Below are 9,188 nucleotides of genomic sequence, written 5' to 3'. Positions count from 1 at the left end.
CGGCTACATCTCTCTTCAGCTGCCCTGTAATGATTGCCTTAGCCACTGCCTATAGGGTTTGAACTGAGGCCACTGAATCTTTGATGTGGTAGAGGTGTGTAAGGGCATTGGATTTAAGCTGGTATTTGGCTATGGGCTGGTTCAAGCGAGAAAAACCGACCAATGTCACAAGTCCCAGGCTGGTTGATGAATGGATCAGTGAATGATCCAATATCACTCCCTCAAGTATAGTAGTGCCGCACATGATGGGGATCCTGGGCTGAGATGCGAGGAAGAAATCCAGCTTCAATTGAGTACCATGTGCTGAAGAAATATAGGTCTATTGTTTGTCTATGGAGTGGAGGAGGCCCCAGACATCAAGAAGAACATGATCATGAATGTCACCCATAATGGCTTGATCCACGTTGTTGAATGCATCTACTGGGCTGGTGCAGTACAGTATTGCATATGCTAACTTCCGGTCACCCCCTATGAATATGTTTCTTGTCTCTATCGCAGTCAACAAGCAGTTAAGCCTCAGGTGTTTTGGCTCCATCAGTGAATATATTGCACCCACGCTGAGCACTGTTTCGCTGATTCGCATTTTTACAAACAACCCTCTGGGTCAGTCCAAGTCTTGAGCATAATGCACAGGAGTGTCTTGAGTTTTAGGATGTCCATTCCACACTTCTCAGGTCTTGCAGGTTTTTCAGCCTGCATAGGGGGCAGCAGTGGTGAATCTTCTTGCACACCAAGTTATGCCATAGCTTCTCTGCTCGATGCTCTCAAGGTGGATTTTGTGGAGTAAGGCTCTGGCGACATCCTTAGAGTCAAGGTACGTGACCACTTTCATATGCTTTATATAGTGTGTGAGACCGTTCACATTCCAGAATATGACATTTAATGTATTCTGTGGAGGCATCGTAATGAGATTTTCCAAAGGATGGCAGTGTAGGAGTGGGGAAGGGGTATTCTCTGACTTACCATGCATAGTGTACAGTCCCCCTCTGGTACGGATCGAGGAAATATGGGTGACATGTTGGGCGAGTGGTAAAGTGCAAGAGGTATGAGGAGGGGAGAAGGGGGTGTGCGTGAGCCTGGGGATTGCTTGAGGACATTCAAGTTATCTCACCCATGGGTCGGGTGTGAAATCTAGAAGGGGAGCCAGGTAGGTGGGGAAAGGTTGGGCAGGGAGTGTGGGGAAACTAATAAAGAGGAGCAAAACTGCTAACCTAGGCTATGGCAGGGATCCTGGCAAAACATAACTAGTCAGAGGGTCTAGACCTGCAGATCTGACAAATCTATGGAGGGCTGCAGTAGGTAAAGCAACCATTGTGAATCCCTAGAATAAAACTGACAGCAGTGAGAATAAATGTTGTGGAAGCCCCTAATTGAGCGCAAGAGGTTGAAGGGGGAGAGTACCAAAGGCTACCACTGTTGGGCCATTTGGAGGGGTGCTGGGCCTCAGTAGGAGCATGTTTGTGAACGAGGTAAAGGAAAGGGGTATGAATGCCCAAAGTGATTCCCAGAATGCGCTGGCCACAGTCACCTCGGGGGTAGGTAGCTGTCGATGTAGGGGAGGCACTAGGTGGTGGCCAGTAGGACTAGTGAAAGTGATCAGGGGGCAATATCAGCTAGAAGGTGTCCCTAGCATGATTGGGAGGGTGGGGTCATGTCCTTGTGGTGTTGGACTTCGAACATCAAGACTATGACAGAGTGGGGGGTTCACTCACTTGACCTCAGTCACTGCAGTGTAGGCAACAGCAAGCCACATCTGCTCAGGAGGCACTGCATGAGGAACAACAGTATAGTTCATCTGGGACAAGTAACAGTGAGAACTATAGCAAGCAACAAACATGAAACATTGAGCAGATAGGCTATACTCATCTGCCAGTAACAGTGACACAATGAATCCGCAAAAGCCATTGGACATATTAGTCCTTAGGAGGCCTGGCCTTCAGCGGTTGGACCTATTTGTCATTGCCTCCGTCCTTCATCAGCTACACCAATACTTTGATTACCTTTTACTTTGCTGTCTGCAGTCGGTGCATTCTGTCCCAATTCCTGTCTCCAAAGGGTTGTAAGATCTCACTCCTGGACTGGGGCATATTCGGGACTGTGTGGCTGGCTGGGGTGGAGGGGAGGGAAGAGGTGGGTAAGTGGGGATATGTCCATGCTCCGGTCTTGTAATTCTTCAAGGAAAAAGCACAGTTCCTCTTGCTTGTAAAAGTCCCTGGACTTGCAGTCCGTCATGATCCACATGCACGCTAGCTCACGGAGTCCATATTTAACCCCTTGGATGCGTCGGAAGGCAGGGGGCCGTCCAACGTTACGGTGGGTGTGTGCGGAGCACGGCCAGGGGCCGTCCGAACCACGCCCACCTTTTATTTCACCCGCATTTACGCAAAGGGGATTGAAGGGACCAGAAGGTCTTCTGCTTCTCATTCTTCTCCCTAGAGAGCTCAGCTAATATTTGAATCTTGTGGCCGTTATAGTAATAAAGGCTGTGCAATAGCACAGCTGTGAGTAGTTGTCTCACCATTTTGTGGCAGAGGAAGCTGCTATGATGAACCTCGCTCCACCTTATGTTGTTTGACTTCACAGTTGGATTCTGTGGGCCCTCTGTATTTCCATTGGGGCGAGAACACAAGCCCTAGGAGGTTGCAGAGCAGAACTTGTACTAAGTCACTGATGTTAACCCCCTCTGCCATTTTCAGGATTCCAAAGAAGTGGGCATTGTCTCTACAGCTACTGTCTTTGAGGTTAAGGATCTTGTTGCGCAAATGCTAGAGCGCATGGTCTCTGTTTAGGATGGAACCAATTCTTGCTTCCAGCATTGACAGGCATTGATCTGACCACTCCACTATTTTGTGAAAACTGGTGATATCTGCCCGGATGGACTTCACTTCCTCTGTGAGGTCCTTCGTCTTTGCATCCATAACCTCCAATCTGTGCCCCACCACAGTGATTTCCCTGTGGATCAGGCCCATTGTGTGTTCTGAGGAGCCCATGGGTGAGGCAGATATGGCTTCCACCTGGGATATGACCTCTATGGAAAAGAACCTAACTGGAAGGCTTCCCAGAGGTCAATGCCGTCAGTATGGTGGGCCAGTTGATGCAAGCATGCGTTTTTTGGCTGTCGGCTTGTACCCCTTCCAGATGGGTGATTAAACAATAGTAAACTGGAAAATAAATAATGGGGGGTTGGCAGTCATCACTGCCCTCACTGTGAAGTCCCCCACTGCTGAACCTAATTAGATGTGGAGCTCCTCAATGTGCCTGTTCACCATTGGGGGCTTCCTTGTTGATGGAGAGGTTGGGGGTTGAGGAAACTAGAGAATAGTAGAAGGCTGTACCATGGGGGGGCCAGGGCACAGTCCATAGCCCGCTGGGCAATAGTGGGGTTCAGTTGATCGGTGTCTCCCTCTTTAGAGCTCTGCAGACCACATTCAATGCATGTGGAGGAAAGGGGGCTCTGCAACCAGCAGAGAGTGAGCAACAGGCAGCAACCTGTAGGCTAAGCCTGTTCCAATCCCCCTCCAGTCCTAAGTGGGGGGAGGACCGAACATCAACCTGGTCCAGTCTAAGGTGGCTCCACTGCTGCTGGCCCTCTAGAGTGGGAGGAAGCAGGTGAACAGTGAAGCAGGGTATTGACTTATTAATTAATGTGGAGTCCCGTGCAGAAACAAGCAGACTGAAGTGGGCCCTGTTAGATGTTGGCAGGTAGTGCTGCCACTCCCTGTTGGCAGGAGGATGGAGCTCCCCAGTCTACCCCTGACTCCACACAACTTGGCAAGCTTGCAAGCCAAGGTCACGCTGCAGTTGAGTTGTGTTGTTACCTCGGGCCGCTCTGTCTAATAAAGCAGCAAGGGCTGCCATCATTTTTTTTAATATCTTTATTAGATTTTGTTGAATACAAACATATTGTATTTGACCACTCATGCTTAGCATTATAATACATCATCATGTCTGAAAGTGCAGCTGCAATTACATTTCACTATTTAACAAGTTATCACATGCAAAAGCATCACCAGCAACTACTTCTTCAAATTAGCTAATTTTTTTAGTGTCTCTTACTTGCTGCCAACCACCTTTATTTACCATAGATGCTATCGCTCTGCATATTCACAGTAATCAATAAATGCGATTTCCAACCGCTAAATATAACAGCTGGACGGAAGGTTCATAAGTATTCTGTATTGAAATAGTGTTGCACTGCATAGCGGTCAAATGACCATTGGCAATTCTGAGATTGAAAGATATTAGATTTTTTGTTTTGTGCTCAGAACCATCATTTAAAAAAAAACAAATAAAGAAAAAAGAAGAGATAATAAATAAATGTTGAACCACTACAAAGGTATAAATATATATAATAAAAGAAATATGTACGTAACAGGAAATAAAGCGATCGCCATCTAGAACTTGATACAACTGGGCTGGGATTTGTGCGTCTGGATATGATGTAGCCTATGCATAGGAGTGTTTGAGTAGGAATCGGGAAGAGTTGTGGCACATCACTCGCCCTTGAGACATCACATGTAAGACTGGCTGCATGTTTTGCGATGTGGAGCGGGACTGCTCCTGCTGACGAGCCTGGCAGGAGAGCTATTTGAAGTTGCCGAAGCTCCTCAAAACTTTCCTCTTCCCCCAGGATCCTTAAACACGGTTTTTCACTCACAGTAATCTCTGCTCTACAGCGCTGGGACGCTCCCGGGTAACCATGCGCTTTATAAATTCACTTCCATTCCATTCCATTCCTTTCCATTCCGAGGTGCTCCTAGCGGCCTGCTACTTCATCAATGTCACTGAGTGGTAGTGAGGTTGCAGGACGGTCTGTGTCATCCGGTTGCATGAGTGCTTTAAGGATGACGTCCCAGGACTGTGCTCCATTGGAAACTTGGGTAATCCCACAGTCTCCTCTCTGTGTAGTGTGGTGCTCTCAGCCTGCGTCAATATTGTAAGTGATTTCAACCAGCTATTTAGTGTTGGGGGGTCATTATGCTTCCATCTCTTTGTAATTAGGTGCTTTTCCGTTATCAGTCCCAGATCTCTGACTCTGGAAGTTACTTTTTGTTTCTTCGCACATGTATACAGTCCTAAGAGGCAGACTTGTACGTGTACTGTATTGGCAATTTGGTGCATTTCGTTAATGACTTCGCAACGCATGCCAATATGGCTGGAGTGAGGCTCAAGACCACAGCGTATGCAAAAGATTGGTGCCAACCAATTGGCACCGTGGTCAGGCCAATGTAGTGATATTAAAGTATTTATTAATTTTGTCTGGGGACAGGTACACCCTGTGAAGTATATATGTCTGTATGGGCTTAAATCTTGAGCTACACAGCATGCATGTGGAGCGGGCGACAAATGTGTCCCATTCCTTGTCCATCCATGGATGCCCCCTATCTTCAGCCGACCTCTCACGGAGACTCCAGTGTGTGCGTGAGTAGGGCTTCCATCAACCAGTGTACCACGTGTGAGGCTTTGCTCATAATGTGCAAATGTTGTAAGGACAAATGCACTTTTGGCTCAATTGTCATATCACCCCAGGCTGTCGTTAGAGTCCACTGAATAGCAGCATGCAATAGGAATTGACCTGCAGGGATATCGTTTTCTGCAGCCAACGTTTCACGTTCCCTCTGCAAGTTATCAACTCCGTTTTAGTTACTTTATCCCTGCCTGTAGGAGTTCCGACCAGTGGTATCAATGGGGCATAGGGAAGCGTGTCTCGAGTTAGTTGAAGACTCCTTCGGTAACACCTATAAGCTAGTTCAATGTACATTTGAAGTGGGCGGGGAGGCCGAGCTGTAGGATGGAATAAAGGGTAGGGTTGAGACTGCGACCATGATGGTGATGCTGCTGCAGTGTCTTCTAGACACTTGCCGCTCATTCATTGTGTCACCCATTTCAACTGAGATGCTAGGTAGTAGAATTACATGTTTGGAACTGCCTGTCCACCGTTGCTTGTGGGCGCATATAGTTTCCATAGCTCTATTCAAGACCTTCCTTTATTCCAAATTAGGTCTCGAAAAATACTTTCTATGTTCCTAAATATCTTTACTGGAGCATACACAGGGAGGTTTGAAAAATAATACAACAGTCTGGGCAATATTATCATCTTTGTTAAAGTAATGCAACCCATTACGCTGAGTGGAAGAGTTTTCCAAAAATGTACCTGCGATTTGATAGTAGTAATGGCTCTCACTAGATTGCCATCAAGTATATCAGTGGGGATCTATATATGTAAATGCCTTATTACCTAAATGTGGTGGGGTACCAGGCCAAGGTAGTCCCATTGATGATGATATCAGTTTCAGTCGTGTTATTGCCAAATGAATATACTCCCGAGTTTGTCCAGTTTACACAAAGCCCGGATATTGTCTCAAATCTATTGAAGATATCTTCTAGGATTGGGGGCATATGTTGTAGATCTCTTACGTACAATAATAAATCATCCGCATATAAGGAGACTGCGTGCAATCTGTCTCCCAATGGTATGCCCCAGGTCGCTCCGCTGTCTCGAAGAAATAACGCTAGGGGTTCCATTGCAAGGTAGAAAAGCAATAGGGATAGTGGGCAACCCTATTGCATTCCCTGTTTTATCCGTAATGTATCTGAGAGTAACTTCCCTGTCTTGACCCGAACCGTGGGGCGCTGGTAAAGCATTTGCACCATATGTATGTATCCTTCCCCTAAGTCATATTTACACTGTACTGCTGCAAGGTAAGGCCACTCCAGAGAGACAAAGCCTTTCTCTAGATCAAGCACTAAGCAACCGGATCTCGGCCAAGTGTCTAAGGCATATTTTTGTTTTCTAAATAATCTGCGTATATTTAGAGATGTGCTCCTGGTGGGGACAAACCAGTTTTGAGCGGGATGGAATAATGATTTACTAATGGGGCTATGCGCTTGGCCAGTATGGAAGCAAATATTTTATAATCTGTGTTGAGAAGCGCTAACAGGCGATAAGAGCAGAAAAATTCTGGGTCTCTGCCCAATTTAAGTAGGGAGACCAGTATTGCTATATTCTGCGTGGTTGTGAGAGCAGAATATTTGATGGCGGCTTCATATAAATGGAGTAGCTTCGCTCTCAAGATGTCCGAGTATGCCATATAAAATTCTACAGGCAAACCATTCGGACCTGGTGACTTACCAATGGACAATGAGAATATCCTTTCTCTAATTTCCTCCTGCGAGATGGGACTTCTAAGTTCCTCATTTTGCTCTGAGGTTGGTTGTGGGAGTGCTAACCCCGCAACAAAGGACTGGACCACTGTAGGTGTGTACAATTGTGATTGGTACAGTGTGTCGTAATGGAATTTAAATTCACCGTGTATGTCTTTCTGGGTGCACACTTTGGTGCCTTTTGTTGTTTGTTTGGATGTGACCAGCGAGGTTGCCACCTCCTGATGAATCAGCCCCAAGTGTAACTTGCCTGCTTTGTCCCCCTGGTGATGTGTCCTTGCAGAGTGTGCTGCATAGTTTAAACAGCGCAATCTGTCTAATAACCGAAAATGTTCATCTCTCTCATTAATTAGAGATTCTGTGGAATCCCCGGCTTCTCCACGCTCACTAATGGATAGTCTCTGCTCTATGTTGGTGAATTCCCTTTCTAGCTGCCTACGTATTTCTGTTTGCATTCCCAAGCAGTGACCTCTCATCTCCACATTAAAGGCATCCCACTCTAATTGTGGAGTGGAAGCCGTGCAGGTATTTTCATCGAAATATTGAGCAGCGGCAGTGGCTATAGAGTCACGAAAAGGTGTGTCTAGTAAGGTTTTGGGTTGCAGCCTCCAGATTGGACTTGGTCTAGTGTGTGGGAGGTGTGGTCTAAATGTGTCCGCCCCAGGTAGTGTGTTGCAATGACATTTGGCAGCAGGGCACCGGAGAAAATAAAACGGTCTTGGCGTACATGTAATCGGTGTGCCCCCGAATACCAAAAGTATATTTTGTCATTTGGGTTTCGATGTCTCCATGCAACTATCAAGTGCCACTGTGTCGCCCAGTTGTTCAGGGCTCTCAAGGCATAAGATATGTTGGTGCCTGTAAGGGGAAGTAACGAGCGATCTAACGTGATATCTAATACACTATTGTAATCGCACCCTAGTATCATAGGGGTATCATGCCAAGGTGCTGGTATCTGTGAAAGTGTATCCAGAAATACTCCCTGTTCAACGTTAGGCACATAGAGTGATGCAATCACAATTGCCTTGCCGTCCAGTATCCCCTTCACTATTACGTACCGACCCTCTGCATCTATTTTGTGCCGGTGACCTAAAACAGAATTTCTGGCCTGATCCATATTAAACCCCTCGTGCAAATGCTGAGTAGCCTGTGGCATTTAATTGTCCCCGCCAGCGTCAGTGTAGATGTGGTAATCCTGAGCTAGATAAGTGCTTCTCTTGGAGTAGAGCTATTTGTATGTGGTGTCTCTTATTATATGAATAGATTAGGTATCTGCGCGACGGGGTGTGTATACCTCTCACATTCCATGTGCCCACTCTAGCCAATGCCATTGCATGTAGATATTATTAACAGTGAGGAAGGAAATGTATTCAACACAGATAAATGAAATGTCTCAATCATTAGGAATTGTGGCATTGTTGGCTCCTCCATGCCGGATTTTCTAAGTTTCATATCTCAGCACATAGAAGATGGCGCGCTAAACAGTACTAAACATATGAACAATTCCAGGAGGGCGAGCATGCAGCAAGCAGTAGTAATGCATAAAGGCAACATTTAAACAATGACTAAAGGGGGTGAGCTGTGCTCTATGCTATGAAAAAGAAATGTTCAATTACTGTAACCATTTCTCGGGGGGCTCTCTAGTTACTGGCCAGTCTCATTTAAGCAGAGGCTGTGACTATCATTACAGCGACCAACAACCACAAATTTTAGCGAAGGATACTATATCTACCATTGACTTGCAATAGTTTTGTTGGTCCCATCACTGTTTCAGTTTTTTTTTAGTCCTCATTTAGAAAAAAGAGCTCTGATTTCAAGAAGATGAGGCCAGTCAGTCCAGAGAGAGACAAAAAAACCACCCGGTCACTTTGTACCGGAAGATGGGTACATTTTACCCCCGAGGCCTGTTGTAAGAGTAGACCTGCTGGGTTGACGGTGGTCCCTATTCTTTAGGGTTGGGCGGAATTTGCGTAATTGCATTAAAATCGCATTACGCAAATCTCCGCAAAATGGTAAAAAATCAC

Source organism: Lissotriton helveticus, chromosome 3_1, assembly GCF_964261635.1.
Source record: "Lissotriton helveticus chromosome 3_1, aLisHel1.1, whole genome shotgun sequence".
In the NCBI taxonomy this organism is placed as follows: domain Eukaryota; kingdom Metazoa; phylum Chordata; class Amphibia; order Caudata; family Salamandridae; genus Lissotriton; species Lissotriton helveticus.
This window is presented reverse-complemented; position numbering follows the sequence as displayed.